The sequence below is a fragment of the Aegilops tauschii genome, chromosome 4, assembly GCF_002575655.3.
Source record: "Aegilops tauschii subsp. strangulata cultivar AL8/78 chromosome 4, Aet v6.0, whole genome shotgun sequence".
Taxonomy (NCBI): Eukaryota; Viridiplantae; Streptophyta; class Magnoliopsida; order Poales; family Poaceae; genus Aegilops; species Aegilops tauschii.
This window is the reverse complement of record NC_053038.3, coordinates 411163104-411188711: the sequence shown is the minus strand read 5'-3', so window position 1 is coordinate 411188711 and position 25608 is coordinate 411163104.

Here is a 25608-nt window from a genome sequence, read left to right as displayed (position 1 = left end):
GTAGCTTCATCTAGGCCGTCCAATATGATTCCGGCCTATTGTAACTTCCGGCCCATGTATGGTCCATGATGCCTTTCGGCCCATACGAGGCCATTTGTAACTCTTGGCCCATTAACGGCTCGTAGTGAATCTGGCCCGCAATGAACAGTGTATCGCTTCATACCCACTAACGGCCCATTATTCCATTGGGCCATTTCCAACCCGTGTTATCTTTCGGCCTTCTCAGGGCCCATTCATTCTTGGGCTTATTTCCAGCATTTGGTTACTTATGGCCCGTTACTAGCCTTTTCTGCTTGTGGGCCAAATTCAGCCCGTGGTTACAATCGGCCCGTTTGCGGCCCATTAATCCATTGGATCGTTTTCATAGCGTCATCAAATACAGCCGATTAATGACGGCCCGTTATTGTCAGCCCATGAACAGACGATTCCAAATCTAGCCCGTATATGGCCAATAATGCGGTCTGTTATTGGCCCATGTATGGCCAATCGATCATACGACCCGTAGAAGGCCCATTGATGCTATGGCCCATAGAAGGCCCATTGTTTCTACGGCCCTTACAAGGCCCATTGTTTCTACGGCCCATATAAGTCCCATTGTTTCTACGGCCCGTAGGAGGCCCATGGTAACTATAGTAAATATGTAGCCCATGGTTATTGTGGCCTAGTTTTAAAAAATAGGTTATTGCGGCCAAACCGCGGAAAAAGAACTGCACTGACTACAAGCAAACAAATAAACAAGACAACAATAAACGCCGCAACAAAACAAGTCCAGAACTGAAACCACTTCAGAAGATCTCAAGAAACAATATCCTGGGTACCCATAATGCTGGCAAGATGCTTAGCAACCTTATTAACTTTCTCTTGGTTGGCGCTTAAATCCTCCAGTGCTTGCTGTTGCACCAGAAAGTATGCATCTGAATTCTGCAGGGACTTCCTCAGTCCTTCAGCTTCCTGTCGTAGCACATCTGATCGATGTCTTTCAACTTGAAGTTGAGACTCAAGAAGATGAACTGATTCAGGCAGCGAGTTCGAAGAGCTTGTGCCAGCAGTAGTGGCCAGTAACTCGAACACTACATCAAGACAGGACTTTTGGGTTCTCTCACTGTCGTCAAGGTAGTTTTTATCAGCTTTCTTGGAGACCAACAGGGATGTCTCACTATCTTGAACCTTATCTGCATTACTTCCTTTACAATTGCATAACGGGGTACTGTTCTCCAATATTTTGTACCATGGTCACTTCAGTAGTAAAGTGCACAAGATAACAGCATGAAACAAACATATATGTATGTACCTTGGTCACTTTATGGTCTATATCATTCTAGTTTTTGTTGCCAAATCAAGATAGAGACACAGTTCAAATAATATTTGTTCAAGACAAAGCAGAATAGACAGAAAAGAAGTGTGGGAAACTATAGAGCAATAACAACACTCGTAATGTGCATGACATGAGAACATAACTGTATATTCATTTGAAACTGGAATCAACATAGAGCAAGTTACAACAGCAAACCAGTTAAAGAAACAGGTTTAAAACATACTTGTTGCGCCATTGGAGTTTCAATTCCATCCTTCAAATTTGAAAATAGTTGGTATAAGTAAATACAGTGAAGCAAGAGCAAAGGAGTATGAACCATAGCTACAGAACCTGACCTGAGAACAATTCTTCTTCTCCTTTAAGCGTTGAGTTGGGATTCGGAGTGGTGGTCCTCGTGCTTTGGACACTGCAGTTCCCTTACTAACTGATCGTGTTTGGGTGCTCTGTGGTGGAGACGGTGTTTTGTCAACTGGAACTGGGTTACTATCTACTGGGGTTGGGGTTAGAAGGGGTGTAACTGGTTCTCTGTCCAACTGGGTAGGGGTACAATCTGCGAGAGTCTGGGTTCTGTGTGGTGGGGCTGATTCTTGGGCAAGTACAACCATGGTTCTATCTGGATCAACTGGTAGCACTATCTTTTCAAAAGACCGTTTTGTTACTCCCTTAGATACTGCCATCACCCTCTCCAATTCAAATGGCTGATAAACAAGAAAAGTAATTGAATGTACATACATTGTATGATAAGACAGGTGCAATGGATATTGGGGAATAAAAGAGGGCATGAAATAATTCTCATTTATGTTGTCTAACCAAACAGGATAGCATGACACAATTTCATGTATATGATGTCTAACTAAACAGGATAACATGACACAATTTCACATTATGATGGCTAACTAAAAAATATGGAAAGACATAGTACAAAATATGATGACTGTGTAAACAGGATGACATGATATAACTATATAATGTGTTTATTAAATAGGTTGGCATGCCATAATTCACATACATGCCGCCTATGGAAACATGATAGCATGATATAATTCACGGATAGAATGGCATAATTCAAAATATGATGACTGTAAACACTAAACAGGATGAGATGATATAACTATATGATGTCTTTATTTAATGGGTTGCCATGCCATAATTCAGATAGATGTTGTGTATGTAAACATGATGGCATGATATAATTCAAATATATGATTTATATAGTAAGCAAGTAAGCAGATGGCAATCCATATATGATGTAAAAACTAAGCAATGCAAGACAACATGCATGACATGGGTAATATAACCCTGCCAAGTTTGAGCATAGACCTCAGGGGGAAATAGGACGGGTCATCAGTCTCTGAATCCTCCTCTGAGGAGCTCTCTGTAACCAGCAAGATGTCTGCTTCAGCAGGTAACATTGTCTGCTCTGAATACCTTGTTTTCACTCCAGATACTTCCAACACCGCTTCAAATGGCTGATGCATAGGAAGAATAGTTGAATATACAAATGTTGTCGACAAATGGAACACGTAATACAAAAAAATGATAGCATGATATAATTCACGTACATGATGATTGGCTAAACATCATGGCATTGGATAATTCACATATATAATGCCTTTGCAACAAGATAGCGTTGCATAATTCACATATATAATGTCTTGCAACAAGATGGTAATGCATAATTCACATATATGGTAATTAGACACTAAACGGGTGGCATTCACACAAAGCATGTCTAAACTAATCAAATGACATAGCAATGCAAGACACCATACAGACGATATGAGCAACATAACCCTGCCAAGTTAGAGCATACACCTTGGGGGGGGGGGGGAAATAGGACTGGTCATCTGTCTCCGAATCCTCCTCTGAGGAGCTATCCGTAACTAGCGAGATATGTGCTTCGTCAGATAGCATAGTCTGCTGTGAAGACCTTGTTTTCACTCCAAAATTTTCCATCACCGTGTCAAATGGCTGGTGCACATGAACAGTAGTTGAATGTACTAACATTGTTGACAAATGTAATACGTAACGAAAAAAGGATGGCCTGATATAATTCACATATAAGATGACTGGATAAGCAGGATGACATTGCAAAATTCACATATATGATGCCTGGCTAAACAAGATGGTGTTGCATAATTCACATAAACGATGAATAAACTAAACGGATGGCATTCACACAAAGCATGTCTAAACTAAGAAGATGACATATTTGATGTATAAAGTAAGCAATGCAAGGCACCATATGCATGATATAACCAACATCAGCATGCCAAGTTAGAGCGAAGACCTCAGGGGGTAAATAGGAGTGGTCTTCTCCTTCTGAATCCCCCTCAGAACAGATATCTTCCCCTCGATTACAATTCGAAATGGGTGGAGGGGGGGCTGCCTCTGCGCTTACCATGGTGCGACGTCTGCATGAAATTTTATTGCCACGCAAGGCTCGTCTCTTTTGCTCTACATGTTCAGTTCCATTGTGTACAATAACTGACATGCATAGGAATAAAACATAGTGAGATTATGTAAGGAGTGCACGCAGAAATCCAGAGTGATCGTAGCAACCTGTGGATAGACCCAAAACCAATGATAGCAGGCAGATAATGGCTTCAGTTAAAAAATACAGATAATGGCTTCTTTACTGTTTGTTTCCCACCCAATATGAAACTCATAGTAGACACCAGAGATTAACCAGATAGTAGATAGATACTATTGATTGCGGCCCCGATATGTACCCCACAACCATTTAAAAACTCAAGTTTGACCATTAGTTTGGAGCTGACTCAGAGTCTAATCGGTGAACAGGACGATAAAGTAGCATGTAACATTAAGCGATGCATAACGTAAGCAGACACGAAAGAGTGCGACCTCTCTTGTGGACCCGTGTAGTCCTCGAGGTCATCTGCTCGGTTGATGATGGTAATGCAGTTGTCATGGAGGTCGGATCCCTGCTGTGCTGGACCCTTCTGTCGTTGGAGCAGCTGAGCTAGGGTGGACGACGGCGCAACAGGAGAGGGACAAACCACACAAGGTTTTCTTTCACAACTATCTGTAAGAGAAGTAATTCTGTCAGGGCGCATTTGAATTGGAGGATTCTAACAACGCAGGGATAGTGTCGTGGAATTGTCACGGCAGATGTCCTTAGGGTGAGGACTTAGTCGTGAGGCCAACGCATCTATGTAGTAGCTTGAGAGGGGTTGAGCGGAATCGAGAGACGCAACACAAGACGAGGATTTAGACAGCTTCAGGCCCCGGGAAACATCATCCGGTAACAACCCTACATGTTGTTTGAGGCTAGGTCTCATTATGATCACGGGGGAGTCGCCGGTAAACCGGCTCTTTGTGTCTAGCCCTAAGATTGTTTCTTGTTGCTTGTCTCTTGTCCCTCTTTGTTGAGCCCTGCCCCTCCTTATATAAGTTGAAGGGGCGGGTTACATGTGGAGTCCCACTAGGATTAGGACTAGTCTATCTCTAATACAAACCGGATACAAGTCCTGGTCTTAACTCCTTGTAAGGTAAATATTCCTCATGCCTTTCCTCTTAAACCGGCCCACCATAGTGTGAACCGGCCTTCATGAACCGCCCGTTGGGCCACCGGGTCTTGTCGCTCCTCTGACCCGCCTGCCGGATTACCAATGAATCGTAAACCGCCAGGTCAGGGCGGGTCGCCAGTAAATCGTCAAGTCTCAGCCTGGTCTGAAGTAAACCTCCAAGTCCGGCCGGGTTATACCTCCGGCCGGTTTACGCCGCGGGGCATATCCCTGACATTAGCCCCCAGTTTAATTTGGATTTGTCCATGTTAAACTGATCCTGTAAAACAAACATAAGAACAAATTTGACAGATTATGCTCCGGGTTAAGAATTCTTGTAAACCGGCATCTGATCATCCTTAAGTCCTTGTCATTTCCTCCTTCTAGAAAATCCGGGTCAACAAGCCAGCTTCATACTCAATTTGCTGACATTGGTTTCTCACAGAGAAATATTGTGAAGAATAATCCACTTGAGTCGGCTTCCAAAGCGCCGGTTTAAGAAATATGGGTCTTGAAATACTCATCTGATATTCAGCCGGTTTGAAGATGTAAAACTTGCCGGTTTAATATTACCAAAATTACCGGTTTGTAAATATGGATGGCACCGAGTCATAATTGTTACCGATGCTGGGTCATAATTGTTGCAGACACCGGGTCAATCTGGTTTGCTCGGAACTGAGAATTTGAAGATTTTTTCTCCATATTACCTGTAGCCCCCAAGTCTTGAGCAGAACAAAGTGATGGCTTAAGACTTGTTTCCATATAATTACTGCCACTTTGAAGAAATCCATGTTGTTCATCTCAGCCACTATTAAAAACTGAATACTCCATATATGTAGCCCCCAAGTGCCGGGTCATTATGCAATAATGAGCGGGGACTTCATAAATATGATCATGTAGATTTGAACAATAACGTGTAGCCCCCAAGGGCCGGCTCAGTAAGATAATATTGAGCTGGTACTTTATATATACTTCTTTGAAAAGAACATCATATAATCTAACCCCCACCATGGGGCTTGAACCCACGTCCACAAGGTTAAGAGCTTTGTGCTTTACCAACTGAGCAATGGACCTTTCAATATAATGGTTTTAAGACTTGTGTACCTTGAATTGTTGACAGGAGCAATTGGTAGCCCCCAAGGGCCGGCTCATTATGATGTGATGAGTCGGGTCTTCAATAAGGCCAATAAAAATGACTTTGCATTAGCCCCCAAGTGTCATGGTGCATGCTTGCAGCGACATGAGACTTGCATGTAATCTCAATTTGAATAATGTAGCCCCCAAGTGCCGGGTCGTAAGCCTGCAGCGACTCGGGACTATTCCTTCCATTGTAGAATAAATCATATCCTTTGATAAAATAATAGCCATTGCGCTAAAGCGACTTTGAAAACCTCAATAATACCGGTTATTAATAACCATAATAAAATCCAGCCATGTTGGCTATTCAAGATAATATAATCCGGTATGAAAACCTTATTCATTCAATATCATGATGAAAATTCAGCCAAGTTTGGCTATTTGAATAATATAACGCAATGATTTATAAGCGCATGATTCCAATGGCGCAATCCAAATATATATTGGCAACTTATAGTCTAAAGCCAGGCCGGTTTAATAAACACCGGATAATTTCTCATCATATACTGGCGACTTATCGTCTTAAAGCCAGGCCGGTTTAATAAACACCGGATAATTTACCATCATACTGGCGACATATAGTCGAGAGCCAGGCCGGGTTAATAAACGCCGGTGATTTATAATCATGCTTTATTCAACCTGTTTCTGTGACATTGAATCACATTGTTGGTTTACCAACTTTTTGTAGTAAGGGTGATAACCCCAATCTTGAGTACTGATAACTCCTTCCATATTGTGCCGGTTTATGATAAAACCGTGCCGGGTTGTGATAAACACCGGATTAACCATATATAATACTAGCAACTTGAAGTCAAAACCAGACCGGGTTGATAATCTCCGGATTATGACTGATCATATACTGACAACTTGTAGTTGAAAGTCAAGCCGGGTTAATGAACACCGGTTTAAAAACATCACAAATCTTATCAAAAAGAAAAAGAAACTTAACAAAAGGCAAATAAAACCGTTGTAGTCGAGGCTTTTCACGGGCTGCCGGGCCCCAAATTTGATCAAGAGGTGTTGCTATGGTTCGGGTTCGACTAAGCCCCCAACTGATGCTGTGGCATTACGCCGATCAAGAGGTGTTGCTATGGTTCGGGTTCGACCAAGCCCCCAAGTGATGCTGTGGCATTACGCCGATCAAGAGGCGTAGCTATGGTTTGGGTTCGACCAAGCTCCCAAGTGATGCTGTGGCATTACGCCGATCAAGAGGTGTGACTGTGGTTCAGATACGACCAAGCCCCCAAGTGATGATGTGGCATTGCACCGATCAAGAGGTGTAGCTATGGTTCGGATACGACCAAGCCCCCAAGTGATGCTGTGGCATTGCGCCGATCAAGAGGCGTAGCTATGGTTCGGATACGACCAAGCCCCCAAGTGATGCTGTGGCATTGCGCCGATCAAGAGGTGTAGCTATGGTTCGGATACGACCAAGCCCCCAAGTGATGCTGTGGCATTGCGCCGATCAAGAGGTGTAGCTATGGTTCGGATACGACCAAGCCCCCAAGTGATCAATAATATGATAAGCCAATAGGCATGATACCCATGGTTGAACCGCGCATCATGGCAGCAGGTCCTCTTTGGCACCCTTTAACTTTTTCCAAGAGATAGATCCTTCTTGAACCGGGATTTTGAACCGGATATTGAGAGCTTCAAAGCTTTGTGGGAGACATCTTTCCCTTGAACCGGACTTTAAACCGGAATCTTCATTTTCAGCCGGAAATTTTCTGACGGCCTTTAAAGTCGAATTTGCGAGAAGTTAATTCCTTTTTGAACCGGACATTTTCAAACCGGATTTGAGAGCTTCAGAGCTTTGTGGGAGAACAGATTTCCCTTGAACCGGATTCTAAATCGGATATTTGAGAGCTTCAGTGAGACTGACTTGCCTTGAGCCGGATTTTAAACCGAAATCCTTTCTGATGATTCGGAACTTCTTCATTGAGCTGGGATTTTGTAACTGTCATATACTTTCTAAGCCGGAAATTTTCTGACGGCCTTCAAATAACAGTAGCCTCCGGGACCGGGTTATCTTTCCCTCCATCGTCCTGGGGTTCTTAAATTTGCTGAAACTGGCAAGATTTGCTGAGTCATGTCATCGTAGCCCCCGAGTCTTAAGGTGACTCAAGGAGTTGGCTTGAGATTCTCCATATTTGACCGTGATATAAACCGGCATAAGTTGTATATCATTTGCGTTGATACACGATGTGAATCCACAGAAGGTTGAGGTGACTGCGGCGGGTTATAAATGATCTGTATAAGCCATGTCAACAACTCGGCCAATGGTTCCTTCCAACTGGCTATTTGAAATTAACCAAACTGTAGTGGCGGCGACTTGCGTGCCTGCCCATTGCTCCATCCAGTGCAGACGGTGGTTGATGATACTTTGCCTCCAATTTGAAAGAAAACTGGGCTACCCAAGCTGTGACTTGCTTTATATTCAATAAACAGCTCATGCTGACAGGTGCGGCCCGGTATGTTGATGTAGACCAGGCCGTGAGAAACAGACAACAAAGACGACCGCAGCATCAGAGGCAGGTCGGACAGATGAGTCGGCCGCGGCATTGTAAGCCCGTGCAGACGGGGGAAATCAGCCGTATGCTGATGTAGACCGGACTGCGGGGGACGGCGGCCTGTGCACGTGTTATTGGGTAATTCGCACGGTCCTGACGAGTTGACGCGGACTGGATCGCGATATAAACCGGCATGGGTTATCCAAGAGCTCATCGATATAATAATCCCTTTTTGCAATAGACAATTTGTCCTGCATTGGAAAACTTGCAAGCCAGGGTATTTGCTCTTTTTAAAGAAAGCAATATATAATATGAAAATATAGTGGATGGATTTCACCTGATATGTTAGCCAGAAAATATCCACCGCGGAGTTGATGAGCACCACGGTGGAGCTGAAATCAATCATGGGCAAGTCGGCCATGCGAGTAGACGGATGAACCGGCCACGGCATTGTAAACCGGTGCGGACGAGCAAGTTGTCCTCCGCGTTGTAAACCTGTGCGGACGCATGAACCGGCGGCCAGGGCAGACGGGCGAGTCGTCCGTGGTGTTGTAAGGTGGTGCGGACAGGCGAGTCGGCCGTCATGTTGATGTAAACCGGACCGTGATACGCGAGCCCGTGAATGGCATAAAAATTGTCCCGTGTAAAAATATTACAGGACAGAGTAATTGTTCTTTGAAGAAAACAATATGCGCTAATAAAATAGACTGAAATGGGTATCACCTGGAATTTTTTGTCAGATGAAAAAGATAGCAGATGCTCAGTTGATCTGATGATGTGCGTTCCCTTCAGCCCTTATTAGCCTGGGGACTTGATCCCTTTTGTTTGGTTTCCTCTCGTAAAGAGACAGTACTAACAGTACCTCCCTATATAGCAGTAAGAAGACTCACTCACACTTCTTCAGTCTCAGTGCTTAAAAACGCGAGGTGAGGCAGGTCAACTCTGGCGCCAGCGGCGACTCGGTGGTGGCGGTTTGAAGCAGAGGCAGAACGAGAGCGGGTTGCTCGGCCTGATGGCGATTTGAAATGGCAGGGGGCCGTGGTGGTTCAGGCAAGGCGGTTTAGCACGCCACGAGCCCGTACAGTGAGACAGACTGGTGAATCAGCAGCCAGAAGAACCACGGCGGACACCGGCGACTCTCGACGACAGGGCAATTCATAGAGGGCGGCCTCGCGGCAAGGGAGGAGGCGCCCACGATGGCTCTGCGATGCGGGAGCAGCGGGAGGTGACAGGCGGCGCCGGCTTACGGCGACGGGGCAGGGGCGCCGGCGGTCCGACCATGGAGACGGGCGAGACGACTCGGGGTCGCGAGCCCGGGCGGTTTAGAAGCGGCACGGCGGCTCCAGGCAGAACGGTGGCCTAGCGACTCAGACCGGCGCGGCGGCTTTCGGTGGAGCGAGGCCGTGGCCATGACGGCCGAATGATGGACGCGGATGGCCCAGGGCGGGTCAAGGCACGAGTTCATGCTGACAGAGGCGACGGCTCAGCGCGAGGCTGCGGCAGAGGCATCTGAATCGAGGCCGGGGGTGACTCGCCATCGACTTGGCGAAAACGAATTGGGGCGGTTGACCCCGAGCCCATGCCCATACCCTCCAGATCGTGGCTTCTCCTTCTCTCCTTTTTTTATAAATCTCTTCCTGGAACCCACGCAAGTACTGCGGTTGCACATGGGATCTTCACGTGGGTGGGCATCCATCAGGCGCTATGGATATTTAATTTACACGTGCGTGACCCCGATCAGCACTAAGGACACTTGATTCATCATACACGTTTGCTAGGTTGATCGATTCGGGAGACCGCGTGAGGTCGTAAACCGCCGATGTGCGTGACACGTGATCGCTGTCTCCAATCAACTCGAATCCGGTTTGTATTTGAAGTAGCCACGACGACTTGCAGATTACCATAAAGTGGCGGTTTATCTCGGCGAAACTGATCCCTTGCCGGTCTTCAGCGGTTCGACGGTGCGGACGGTGCACAACCAAAAACATCTCCTGCCAGCTATCGACCGGCTGTTGGACGTGGCGATGCATAGATGCAACCCTAAATCTTTCTCGATCTCAATCTTGTATATACTGCTGCGAAAACCTTCTTCAATCTTTGACTGATGAAACTCATAGTTGATGTGAATTCTTCCGCGTCTGTTCTTTGTCATCGGACCAATTACGATCTTCTCGAACCCTGGAAAAGATCCCTCCAAGAACTTAACACCACCGTGCGCAGGCCCCATGGTGGGTGCCAACTGTCGTGGAATTGTCACGGCAGATGTCCTTAGGGTGAGGACTTGGTCGTGAGGCCAACGCATCTATGTAGTAGCTTGAGAGGGGTTGAGCGGAATCGAGAGACGCAACACAAGACGAGGATTTAGACAGCTTCGGGCCCCGGGAAACATCATCCGGTAACAACCCTACATGCTGTTTGAGGCTAGGTCTCATTATGATCACTGGGGAGTCGCCGGTAAACCGGCTCTTTGTGTCTAGCCCTAAGATTGTTTCTTGTTGCTTGTCTCTTGTCCCTCTTTGGGGAGCCCTGCCCCTCCTTATATAAGTTGAAGGGGCGGGTTACATGTGGAGTCCCACTAGGATTAGGACTAGTCTATCTCTAATACAAACCAGATACAAGTCCTGGTCTTAACTCCTTGTAAGGTAAATATTCCTCATGCCTTACCTCTTAAACCGGCCCACCATAGTATGAACCGGCCTTCATGAACCGCCCGTTGGGCCACCGGGTCTTGTCGCTCCTCTGACCCGCCTGCCAGATTACCAATGAATCGTAAACCGCCAGGTCAGGGCGGGTCGCCAGTAAATCGTCAAGTCTCAGCCGGGTCTGAAGTAAACCGTCAAGTCCGGCCGGGTTATACCTCCAGCCGGTTTACGCCGCGGGGTATATCCCCGACAGATAGGAAATACACAATAATAGGATAGGAATGCACGTGCAAAACAGGGAATTTAAAAACACATGATTTCTGCCAATCTGGGTGTTTGATTCACAAGAATTGGAAGATCACAGGATGCAAAGAAGCATGGTGAGATTAAGTCAAACCACAAATAAATGTACGGTTATAATGCTATTATGCTACTATCTCTTAGTCTTGTGCTACATGAATAGGAATTTGGAAAGGAGGACACGTGGATATTAAAATCCCTACGATCTTTCTTTCAAGGAGACACTAAAGGAACAAATCCTATAGTTTTCCTTTGCTCCATTCCTTTGAAGCAAATGCATGAATGGTAGTACCATAGGAAACTTTCGAATTCCTATGTTTTTCCTTCACTTTTCCTTTCAAGCTCTGGCGATTCTAGCAGGCAGGCTTGAGCAAGGAAAAGCCTACACTCAAAAAATGTTTTTGTGCCACTTCTACTACTTTGGACCCAGGCCACTGCCCTACTAGTTCAACTCCCAGGCCCATCGACAAATGCATAGCTCAAATGCGCAGAGATAAATAATGATGGCGTTCAAGAGAGTCCATCATGGATAGCTAAGTTGCCTGGTACCTCACTGCTTGTCATATAGTAGGAGAAACTAATCGTATTTCACGTTACTGCGTGTGCTCAGTGGACAATATATATATATATATATAACATGTAGAGTAAAAACGAGATGCAACAAGTGTACAACCTCTTTGGCGAAGCCATGTCGATCTCAGTGTGATTGGGTTGGTCGATGAGGATGATCCGGCTGACTTGCCTGTCGTAGGAGGGGAAGAAGATCTTAGGCGTCTTGAGATGGAGCCCGGGGTACTGCTCCGCTGTGATGGAGGGTTTCGTCGTTGGAGCAGCTCCGGTGAGTTGTACGACGCCGAGGCTGAATCAGGACAGGAGAGACAATGTTAACCTAAGTGGAATTCTAATAGCATCTACAATAGATGACATAAAATACATAACCACAAAGTGCTAGATGTAAAATACATCAACCGCTCATCTTTGAACTTAACTGTCGAAACTGAATTTAACTGTCGAAAATGAACTTAACTGTCAAAACTGAACTTAACTGTCGAAACTGAACGCACTAGTAGCAGAAAAGCAGCAGCAGCAGCGAGTGCGAGAGCCGGGGTAGCTGGTCGTGTAGCAGCATCAGGTGAGGCTACACGTCAGTCAACTGACTTTTTTATCTCTGGTCAGTCGATTTTCTAGCCGTTGGATACGTAATCAAGGGCCTGCAATTCATCTTCAACCTCCACCCCCTGAGCCGCCAGCCACCACCGGCCAAAGAGCCGGCCCCCGCCGGCCCGCCCGCCCTGAAACCACTCCCCACAGCCGGTCCGCCGCCGCCCCGGCCATCCCTCTAGGCCCCCCCCCCGTGCCTAGCTTTTTCTCCGGCGATCCCCACGCCATCGCCCCACCACCGCCGCCGACCACCGCCCCCACCCTGAACCCTAAGATAGATAGTAGGGTACCTCTCCGATGATCCGCCCTCCCCGTTGCGGCTGGTTCTTTCTTAACTCCGGCGAGCACCCCCACCCCCTAAAAATTGATTGAACCAAAAGCGATTCAGTCGACTGAAGTGTAGCTAAATCGGAGCAGCATCGCAAGGAAGAGCAAGAGCGAGAGCAGCAACACGAGCAAGAGCAAGAGCAATAGCAAGAGTAGACCAAGCAGGGGACCGAGAGCAAGAGCAGAGCAGCAGCGTGAGCGAGAGCTAAAGCAGCAGCAGCTACTACTGATGTGGACGTCGCCACCGAGGGAGCGACGCCGTGGAGGAAGTGGCCGGCGACGCCGCCGTGGATCGAGCCGCGTCGTGTCGGCTCGGGACCGAGCGCTGGCAGCACCATGAGATCGAATCAAGAAGAAAATACGGCGATTAGAGTACAACCTCTTTGGTGGCGCCGATTAGGCCTCACCTTCATCCGAGGAAACGGTGACGATGATGCTCTACTGGTGGTGCAGGTCAAGACGGCGGTGTGGGAATGGAGGTGGCGCGAAAGACGAGGGGAACGTCGGGGCAGCTCCTTGGAGGTGGAGGACGGGGTGGCTGAACCGGTGGGATGACGAGATCGGCGACGGATCCTCATCTGGTACGGTGGATGAGGGACGTCGAGGTGTTGCTGTGAACTTCGTCATCGGGGAAGAGGCTCCGGCTGGGTGGCGGACGAAGGAGGGTGTGGGGCTTCGCGGGTTTTCATGGCCTCGGTGTACGAATGGGTGGGCGGATGGGATGGGAGTGGGGAACCATGGCTTAGGGACGCACTTGTCCGAAATGTGGGGTAAGTTACGAAAGTACCCCCACCGATTTGACCTAGGCGGTTCTTTCGGTTCAGGGGTATCACGGGCATTTCGCGTGTTGGGATTTCACAGCAGGTGGGAGTTTTCGCGCGTGTTGTAATTTTAGAATAGCAAGGCGTGGGTTGAGATGGAGGGAGTTGTCGGAGCACAACAAGACAAAGATATATCTTAAATATTTCAGGGTAACAAGGTGCGGGTTAAAATTTCTGGACAACCCTAACGTGTACTATACCAAATCAATTCACACTTCCGTCGATGAAAAAACAAAAAAAATCAATTCAGAGCACACAAGAGAGTCTAGTCCTATGTACTGTACCAAATCAATTCGCACTACAAATGTCATTCAAAACTTTGAATCATGTTATGTTCAATTAAAATATTTCACTACGTGTATAATGGATGCAACCTGCTACTCAAATGAACGTTTTAGTGCATCCCAAACGTATATACTACCGCTTCAATATGAACTAAATTTGAATTCATTTCTCTATTTGAATAAGATCTACAACAATGATTATTGTGAAGTCAAACCATTTGAATTTGTTTCTCCATTTTAATAAGATCTACAATCATCATTATTGTCATGTTAAACCATCGTTTGTGTATTATCTTCACAGCAAACCACATGATTACTCTCGAGTTAGATATGAACTATGTGTACTATATGAACTCGAACTCGATTTTTTGAATCCACTTTATGTTGTTTTCAAATCACAGTACATTTCAAGCTCTAGCTAGATCTTCATAATCTAAACTATGTCTCATATGTAAATGTGTTTATCACATAATGTATGGTGCCCCGCCCCCTACGCCTACAAGTATTTAGATGTGAGTTGCAAACACCACACATTACCACAAATTCAAATGAAATGTGAGATTGTTCGATATATAGTATTGTTTAGATTGTTCGATATTTAGTTATAAGCTGCAGACGCCACACATTATCACAAATTCAAATAAAATGTGAGATTGTTCGATGTATAGTATGGTTTAGATTGTTCGACATTTAGCTGTGAGTTGCAAACGCCATGCATTATCACATTATGGTATAGGATGTGCAAAACCACAGCACGCGTATCACCGCTATATTCATGCATGCATATGTTTATAACACTATGGTCTCCTATTCAAATATATGAATCCACTTTCATATCAAATTATGATCTTTGTTAGTCTCTTACACCCACACAATCCTCTAACCTTTGTAGCTAGAACCAACTTTCTCTCGTGCATGCACACGCCCTCCTTGCCTTCCCCCTCCCTCAGCATTCTATCCATCGCGCACATTCATTTTTTTTCTTTAGGTCGTTCTCCCACACTCTCCACAACTCCTTTCCGACACACACTGATCGATAAACCTCTCCTGCGATGTCTGCCTACAACATACACACGCACCTTCCATCTCCTCCTTTCTGTGTCCATGCCTCGTGTCTCTCATACGGTCCCACACACGTGTAAACTCTCGCCCCTCTTTTCATCGATCTCACAACCGCACACTCCTCCCCCTATCTAGCTAGTAGCTCGGCCTCTCGCACCACCTCCTAGCTCCATTCCCTCTGTCTATCCGTCTCGTTGGGCCTTGTTTGCCTCTAACAAATGGATGTACACCGACTGATCTCCTGCTATACATATAGCTAGCTAGGTCCTTATAACTCGTTTTTTCCCTTGCGTCGATCGATCTACTTCATTAGTTATGTCTCTCCCTTCCTCTGACAAACAACAATTGATCTACTGATCTAGTTAGGTTTGCTTACCAAACACATGGTTCCCCTTCATCATCCATGCATGCGTCCCGACAGATCTATCACGCACAAGCACACACAGAAACACATCGCCACTCTTATTGATAATATAGCAGTTCTACCCTCAGTTTGTCTAGTAGGCCTCTCCCACCATCTTCGAGAAGCAACTCCATCACCCATCCAGCACTCTACCCCTCTTCCTCTCTCTCTCTCTCTCTCTCTGTCCCAACCCATTTCCCGTCCTTCAGTTATGTATGGATGTCGACCGCTCTTCCTTAAGACATAGCTGGGTCTCTCCTTCTCAACACATATACGAGTCGTTCTACTTCTCTAGTTAGGCCTCTGCCTCCCCCCTCCCCCCAGCCCCCCCACACACACACCGATACATCGAGTGCTCTATTCATGTCTCCCTGCCACACACAAACTTGCCCTGTGCCCTCTGACGTTCCGGTAGGTCACTCGCCCTATATCTTTGACTTGCACACACACAATTTCGATGGCTCTCTTCATCGATCTCGCACCCACCCACTGGATCCTCTCTTCGACTCTATCGATATCTATGACACCTCCCTCTCTTCTCGTGGATCGCCCCTCTATATATGATATGGATAGGCCTCTATTTCACACACATTGCATGCAAAATTTTGTTTGAGATGTCATCGACACATATTCCCACAGATACATTCACGAAATCACACCCCCCAAACAAAAAACACTCTCGAACGCACACGCCATCTGTCTAGGTTTGTATTTCTCTCACACACACCCACGTAGGTGGGGGACGTGCATGAAGAGAAGAGGTGCACGCATGGCGCACGTACTCCCGTCTCTTTCCCAACCACACCCGCGCGGGTACACGGTGGAGCTCATTTCTGTACGAAAAGGCAGCCCACGTGGTAATTTGACACGTGTACTGGTTGTCCACTTGATGGAGGATCGTCTACCACGGGTGGACAACCAAATTGCGACTTGACGCATTATGTTAAAAAAGAGGCAAACCATGTGGGGCCTACCTTAGAGGCAAGGTTCTATACACTCGAGATGCTCTGTACGTATTACTTTTGATGTGTCCTGTCAACTCGCAGAACGAGGAGAAGCTTGCTTACTACGCCGTCTCCCCCGCCCACGGGCGCGGTGGCTCGCAGGACAAGGTGAAGCTTGCTTACTACTACTCATAGTATATTGGTTTATTGGTCCCCATTGTATATTGTGTCAAATTTTGACTATAGATTGAACTAACAAAACGTTCGTGCATGTTACCAAAAATTATATCATTGAAAACTATGTTGAAATATGAATCCAACGATATAATTTATGTTGACATGCATTAACATTTTGTTAGCTAAATATTTGCTAAAAATTTGGCACGAACTACAAAGGTGAACTATAAACCAGGACGGAGGTAGTAGTACTACGCCTTACACCTGCTCCCTCGCCCACGCGCGCAGTGGCTCGCAGGACGAGGAGAAAATTTTACTACTCCCTCCGTTTACTCCTCGTCCCTATCTTGGTTAGAGAGTTTTTCATATTGTTTGGAATATATGCCCTTTAGTAGATTTCAATATGAACTACTAGTACATACTCCAAACACTGATGTATATAGACGTATTTTAGAGTGTATACTCATTCTGCTCCGTATGTAGTCCATATTGAAACGGACGTAATAGTACACACTCTTCCTCGCCCCTCGACCCTCGCCCACGTGGTGGACGTGCAGCAATTCATTCGGTCTCATATAGCCAGAACAATATATACTGCAGTACTATTATTGCTCGACTTCCCGAAGAGGCGAAGAGCCAATCGCAAGGTTAATATTTTGGAGATGCCAAGCGCAAGGTTTATAGGAGAACCAGTAGTAGGTGCCGCGTCATTTATAAATATTTTTTTCTTCAGTGGCAGGTACGCAATATAAATAGGTTCATATGGAGAGAAAAGGAAACCGCTCCATTATATACATAGGCAGGACGAGCCTACACGGTTGCTTGCTGGGGTTGCTGTCTTCAGTCTTCACACTCTCTCGCACAAAACGACTGTGGCCACATCTCTAACATCCCGGCGGAGCACGTCCGCCGGGGGAAGGGGTGGATGCTTAGTGTAAATGCGGTCGCCGTCGCCGACGTCGAAAACTCACTGTCGGCACATCTCGATCAGGGGTCCCTGCCGTTCTCGCTCACAAAGCCGGTGAGGTTGCCTTCGTCCCTTGCTCACTGCCGCAACGTGGGCAGTTGCCGCCTCCCGCCGCCCTCGTCTAGGTTGAGCTACGTCCCGACATCCCTCAGGTACAACTCCCTTTATAGCCGGCTTGCACCACTGCTCTAGCTGGCCACATCACTTTATGTGGATATATCTCTACTTCTTTGCCCCGCACATACCTCTACTGGCTTCTATGTACTGTATTTGTGATGAGTTTATGTCTCATCAACTAGTCCCAGTAATCTTATTCTAATCACGCTTCTTCAATTTCTTTGGCACAAGGATGCTCATCTCGATTTTGGTGAAACTGCACAAAATGATCCGATGGTCAAAGGGTTGCAAACTTCATTTCTTCGGAAGCTCCAACGTTGCCAGCAAATTAAAGCCTAGTTAGGGTTTATGGTTCAAGGGCTAGGGACTGCATGGATCGTTTTTTCTTTAGCTGTCTCTGTTCCAAAATAAGTGTCAACTTTAGTAGTAGTACAACTTTGTACTAAAGTTTGCATAAAGTTGAGACACTTATTTTGGAACAGAGGGAGTACATATTGGCTATGATCTGTCAATCATTGAGATGCAATAGCATGCATGTTAGTCTCCTTTGTATTTGATGAAATGTTTCAACGGACAACCTTGGACGCCAGATACATGAAACAGAAGCTGGAAGCTTCATATCATTGTACAAATTTATCTCGCTGATAAATTACAGTACATACTATACTAGTAGTACTATGTAAAGAGTTAGGTGTTACACGGTGTCCAGAAATTATGGTGATAATGTGAGGTGGGCCATGTAATCACTGAGCCTGCGTGTTTTCACTGCTCTCGCACTCCTCTGCTGTAAGAATGAATTTTTTTTTAATCTAGTAGTACCTCATCTCGCCGAAAGCATGGGACATCCAGCTGTCCTACCACCTCAGTAATAATGACCAATGAGCCATCAAATCACACAGACCCATCAGTAAGTTGGACGGACAAAGCAACCATCACTCTTGAATCTGCTTCTCTCTTCAACGCAGGCGCCGGTGAGAGGTCGCATCCGCTCTGCCCGGGCATGAATGAGGCACCGATTGTTTGGAGCGGCGCTGACCGTTTCGGGCGGGAAGCGCGTGCGGGCGATGGAGGGGCTTTGGGTGGGCCAGGCTGGTCAGGAGCGGGCGTGGCAGCGGTCCGCCTGTCCCGACCGGACGCCCGAAAGAGGATGCACCGACTCTCGCGGCTAAATCGTACACTACACACCATCTCTCTGTAGGAGTAGGTCGATGTGGCACTCTCTCTAACACACACATGCTGTTAAACACACATGCACACGCACACACAGGTTCATAGAATAGTAATATCGTGCATGTTACTAGTCCAAGTTACTCGACACTATGACCAGCCTAAGCAATGTAACCAAACACTCTTTACTCTGCCTTGTTATCTCCCCCGGAAACCCAATGCATGGAGCGCAACTACGCATTGATCAGTCAAGAAATCAAAGTCGGCTTGCATGCGAGTTAATACGTGGCCCTGCATGGTAGCTAAAACGGCATCTCTTAGTTGTTGGGATTAATTGTTGCGTTTAGAGATAGAAATCAGGGCTTTGATTGGAGGAAGGACCGGTCAAGTTTCTCCTTATCGTCCAATCTGCTTGCACCTTGGTCCCGTTGCACCTTCTAACGTGACTTATTATACCTAGCCGGAGGAAGTAGTACGAGATATGGTGGCACACTGACTTAGGTCGAATACAAGTGCCCAAAATTGTGTGCATGTTATAATAAGGATTCACTTAAAATAGTACGTGAGCGAACAGAGGGATCAATTGGACAGTGTTCACAAGATGTGTGAGGTAAGATACACTACTGGCGCTTTTAATTTTTCTTATTAATTTGTTTGATTCACCCTCTGACTGGTGGAACCCAACGTACTACGTGGAGAGAGGTAAGGTGACTAAGGCTGCATTATTTCTGTACTACCAACACTGCTTTAAATCCCAAAAAACCTTACCACCAAAGCCACATGACACGATTATGATTTAAATCCCAATGACTCGCACGCAAAAAAAAACACGGCATGCTTGTCACACGAATGCAGGATGTATAAAAGGTTATTTTCCTCTCGTTGAACATAACGGGAGGGTGGTGTAGCTGGTTAGCCTGTTCGCTCATCAAACTTGAGGTCTCGGGTTGGATAACTACACTTGACCATAATTTTGTTTTTGTTCGACTTCTTTCTTCCACCCAATGACAGGTAGGCCCCGCATGATAGAGAGAGAAAGTGATCTGGGGCGGTGCCAGGAGGATTCTTTGACTGGTCAAAATGGATGGATATGGAGCTATACGATCTCGTAGTGACCGTATAATCACCTCAGCACGTATATGCTGCAGCCTCGGCGCTTGTTTTTCTAGGGTTGCACTCTTCACACTCTCTCTCCAGTATATATATACACGCTGGAGCCTCAGCGCTTCTAGTTGCTCTCTTCACCCTCTCTCACCCTCTCCAGATCTAAACAAGACTTCATTGGCCTCTCTCTCTCCCCCTCACTGCTGGTCAAAGAGCCAGGAGGATCCGTCCACCGGGAAGGGAAGGAGGCTTAACGCCGTCGCCGTTGGCGAGGGAGGGAATCCACCATCGGCGCAGCTGTTCTCTTTCACCCAGCGGCGGCGCGGGAGGGCCTCCGACCCCTTCTTCCTCGCCGCCGTACGTAGTGTGGGCCGAACGGCCTCCAGTCGCCCACCGAACCACACCCCAAGAACCTTAAGGTATAATTTACTTATTCCACATGCATTGCTCTAGCTGCATGTGGGCTTTTTCTGCTTCTGCACTCGAATCTAGGTGTTGGATCAAACAGGAAAGTAGTGGGGAAAGTTGTATAGCAAGAATCTAGGATGTGGTTCAAAGAGGAAAGGAATGGGGGAAAGTAGTGGGGAAAGTTCTATAGCATGAATCTAGGATGTGGTTCAAAAAGGAAAGGAAGGGGGAAAGTAGTGGGGAAAGTTGTACAGTATGAATCTAAGACGTGGTTCAAAGAGGAAAGGAATGGGGGAAATAGTGGGGAAAGTTGTATAGCATGAATCTAGGACGTGGTTCAAAGAGGAAAGGAAGGGGAAAGTACTAGTACAAACTGGCTATCCAGCACCTACGTTGGTCAAAAAGGGAAAACAATGACAAACGCAGTACGCACATTTGTAACAAACTGATCTTTTTGTTTTGGGGGACAAGGCTGTAGAGTTTGAGCATGACTAGATTTGCTGTGCTCACATAGGGAAAGGTGTCTAAAGATAACAAATATGGGACCAACACAAATATGCTCCTTGGTTGTTTGTTCTTTGTTTCAACAGACTGTGCATCACCCCTTCATACATCGGTAGATGCTCATGGTGCTGGTGCGTCCACTGTCCCGTGCAACTCTTTAGCTATTGTTAATCTAAGGCCCTGTTTGGTTAAAATGTCCCTAGTCCCTACCTGCTTGGTTCCAGGGACTAAACATGGGCTGGAGGTTATTAAATAACATGCCAAAAGACCATGTTACCCCTAGTAATGAACTAATAGAGACAAGGTGCGATGCGGGGCAGGGCAACTGTTGGAAAAAGTCCCCAAAAGACTCTCCCTCGGGGTCTTCTTTCTTTAGTCCCAAATGCCCACTTTTAGTCCCTAAAAGCCCCTCCTGTTTGGTTTAGATGGGACTGACACGGACTTTTTTTAGTCCCTACATCAAAAAGTCCCTGTAAACAAACACCCTCTAATAATGCCGCTGGAAAATTGATGCAATGCCATAGTTGAAAGCAAATTACATGTTTAACGAATTTTATTCTTAATGTAATATATCTGTTAATATTAATCAATGCCACCGTTTGAGAAATGCTACTGTCTTGCTTTCTTTCCCATTGAGATAAGTTAGATGCTTCTTTTTGTTGGCTTCTGTGTCATCCACCGTTATTGACCACTAGTTGTTTCCTTTGCACCTCTGCGTAAACAGGGTTATCTACTTCACCTCGTTGCTATTGTGAACTTTTGTTGCACTGCACAAAACACTTTTCTTTTAAGAGTGTTTTGTGCAGTTCAACCAAAATGTCACACCGACAATGTTGCTTGATTGCTTGATCTTAGAGGAACTGCACAAGAGGAGATCTTACTTCCTATCCGTGTTGGCAAATTTGGTTCAGATCTTCTTCTTGTGAGTTGTTTGAATTCCGCGTCATGAGAGGTCAGTACTAGCTTTCTTTCACATGATTGTGAAGTGTGCTTTCATATGTTGTGCTACTTGTACGGTAATGTTGCTTCATTTAGTGAACTGCACAAATGGAGACAAGACTTCCAATCTGTATGCGCACCGTAATATCCCATTGAGGTAAGATAGGGATATTGAACAACTGTTGGCCTGTATTTTGCCACTTTCATCAGAAAATTAATGTCGTTGTTTAGTGTTATACTTGTGCTCCCTAATTGACATGCCAAATCTTACACTGAAGGCGAAGCTTGTCTGTTATTGAACCAAGTGATGAAGGGGAAGAACAAGCGGAAGAAAAAAAATCAACTCCCGGTGCTGTAATGAAGCACTGGAACTGTGATGACACAAGTAATGATATAGTTTTGCATCTTAATTTATTGCTATGGCTGGAACGAGCAATTGTTTTGCCACTGATTTGATGCCACTCTTAATGTAATATGAAATTATCTCTACTTGTGCAAAGAGGGATCTTCTTTGAAGATACCATATATTTTAGTGGAACTGCACAAGAAGATGTTGGAAACATTAAACTAATCGAGGAGTATATAGTAAGCATGGAAACCACAGTAGATAACAACAGATGGTTCCGGAGAAGTGCTTGATCTGTATGCTCTACACAATAAGCCTCCTGACAAAGGTTGGTACTTGCCCACGGATTTCATCCATATGATTGAGCTTTGTCATCTCTATTGGTGTTGTGCTACTATTTAGATACTGTCATGAGAAAGTGGTATTGTCCTTGAGAAGTGCTTCATCTGTGCTGTTTTAAATATTTCCTTTCCTTTTTTCCGAGCAAACAGAGATGCTAGCATTTAGTTGTCCTCTTGTCTCTGCACAACAGGATCATCCTCCCCTGAAGAAGAATATGGAGTACATGAAGTGACTAGTTCCGATTATGCCAGGATGAAGAAGCCCTGACTATCTTCTCATCAGAAGGAGCAGTTGAAGGATGGTTACATTACTCCCCACAAGACCAAACTAACTTAAGCTCATAAGGACTGACATATCTCCATCTTTTTGTTGTGATGCGCAAGTACAATGTTGTTCTAGGATTCTTTCCAGTGAGTTCCATTTTTTTAAAAAGAGTGCTCTACATGGACCATGTAGGTGCCTGTTTAAACTGTCAATCCATAGTACAGTTTCCTTTATACTAATCACTTTTTTTGTATTTGTGCAAACAGGGGTGCTCAGCTTGATTTCAATGGGAACTGCACAAAATGTTTATGAATACATCGAATCATTCATTTCCACCACAAGAAAGGAGGTGCCGATATGTTCAAGGAGTTGCAACATATAAGGGCGAAATCATACAAGCTACGCGTGAATTTGGTTGATTTTGGTGGAACTGCACAAAAAGAACAGCTGGTTTATTTAGCACGAGGTGCCATGTCAATGTCCGAACTGTTGGCAAACCCTGCCTATTCCACAATCGTAGGCATTTGATATTTTTGGAATGGGAAAACCTTGTCAAAGTTTGCTCATTGATGTACGCAAAACAACAAGCATTTGACATTTTGGAATGGGACAACCTTGTCAAATTTTGCTCATTGATGTTAGCAAGAAAGACATGCGTTTGATATTTTTGAATGGGACGCCCTTTGCTATCAACAGCGTCGATCTATTTTCATTTATTCTTTAGTTGTGAAGTAAATATTGGCTCTGACATGTGAATCGCTGAGATGCATAATCATCGATTGTTTTGAATGTTCTCTATGAATTGCCAGGCCTGTGTGTTTGATTGCAATGTACAGGAACGCTAAAAAGCTGCTCAAACTCTTTGTACTCTGGTCAAAGTGGAGATACTTTGACTGCAGACAAAACTTGTATGCAGACTAAAAAGGACCGGAGGGAGTACATGTGAAACTGCTGCAAACAAGGTGATCACCCTGGGAATAATGCTAGTACGTTTTGTTTTGCATGTTCATCCAATGCCAGTGATACAAGAATTCGAAATAATCGAACTAAATTCATTAATGCACGGTCAGATTTCATATAAACATGCCGGATTTCATTACATTTCATACATTCTTCAACTAAAAAGGGGTGTGCTGGAGGTATAATTAATTAACCGAAGCTACCACCTGTGTCCGGCTGAGCCGAACAGAAGCTTCTTCTCCAGTGGACTGAGCTTCAGTGACTTAACTGCATGTGCAGTTGCGTAACTGACATGTGGCCCAGATGCTTGTTGGGCCCACGTGTCAGTGAGCCAACTGCACCAGCAGTTAAGTGGAAGCAGTGTCCTTCTCCAACATAACTCTCCGACTCCACGTCGCTGCCAAGAAGCTAATCGGCCGTTAATGGTCAACCCGCCTAGCTTGGCGTCAACCCGAGGGTAGCAGCGGTGGCCTTAATTGGACCCGAGCGGCGGCGACCTACCGTGTTCTACTCTTCCTTGTTTTCTGTGTGGCGCGGCCTGGTTGGCAGTGGGCCGGGGCCTCGACGGAGCCGGCGATGTCCTCTGTCTCGTTGCCGGTAGAGCGGTGCCTCAGCGGAGCGGGGGAAATCCCCCCCTCGCTGCCAGCAGGGTGGGGCCTTGGCTGAGACGGTGATGTCCTCTGCCTCGTTGTTGGCGGGGCGGGGCCTCGGCGGAGTAGGCCTCCGCCTCGGTGCTGGTGAGTCGGGGCCTCGGCGGAGCCGGCGGTGTCCTCTGCCTCGTTGTTGGCGCCACGGGGCCTCGGTGGAGCAGGGCCTCGTCGACGCCAGCGGAGCGGGGACTCGTCGGAGCCGTCATTGTCCTCTGCCTCGTCCTCGATCTCGCCAAACAGCGCGTCGCCCGCTTCATCACCCTCTTTGTAGGCGGCCGCAGCCTCCGCCACTCGCATGCGGTACCACCAGCGCTCGAGGCGGCCCTCGTGGGCGGACCGGTATGAGTCGAGCAGCGCCTCCTGCTCCGCCCGCTCCGCGGCGATTTGCTCCTCCCCCTGCAGGTGCTCCTGGAGGAGATGATGCTTATAGGCGGCGTCGGCCTATGCCTCCCGGAACTGCTCCTCACGCTTCTGCCTCATCGTGTCCATGTATTGGGCACGGGCCTCGCTGATGGTCATGGTGCAATGCACCGGCGAGGATGGCGCGGAGGAGGGGGTTGGCGCCGGATCATCGACTACCATGTTCTCCATTCGTACGTCGTCATCCTCCGGCTGCCTGCCGGCCAAGCAGTCGGCAGCAATGGCTGCCATCTCCTTGTGGTCCGTCGTCCGCCCGTCCCGAAGAGCGCCGGAGCACGAGGAAGCCATGGTGGGCAGTAGTGGTGTGGACAGGAGAAAGGGAACGGAGGCGGATGACTGCGGCTATGGCCGGCGGAGCAGTTTATATAGCAACGGTGGGCGGTCGAGGACGGACGTGTGGCGCCGGAGTAGCCGCCTCGGCAACCGTGTATCATTAATGTGGGCGACAGACGGACGGACGAACGACACTTGTGTCGTTTGAAGGCGGAGCAATCGCCTGCACCGGGAAGCGGAGCGGGGCGGTGCTGACCGTTTCGAGCGGAAAGCGCGTGAGGGCGAGGGAGGCAGTCTGGGTGGGCCAGGGCAATCAGACTCATGCTTGGCAGTGGGTCGGTCCAGCGGCCAGACATGCTGGCTCGCCAGCGAGCTCGCTGAGCTGAGCGACGACAATCAGACGATGGACGTAGCTTCCGACCAGGAGCCGGCGCCACTGTCCAAGCCGGTTCATGCCGTGTTCACCATAGAGCAGGTGCGGCCGCACTTCGACGCCCTAATGGCGGAAGAGCTACCAGCGCAGGAGGACCTGTGCTG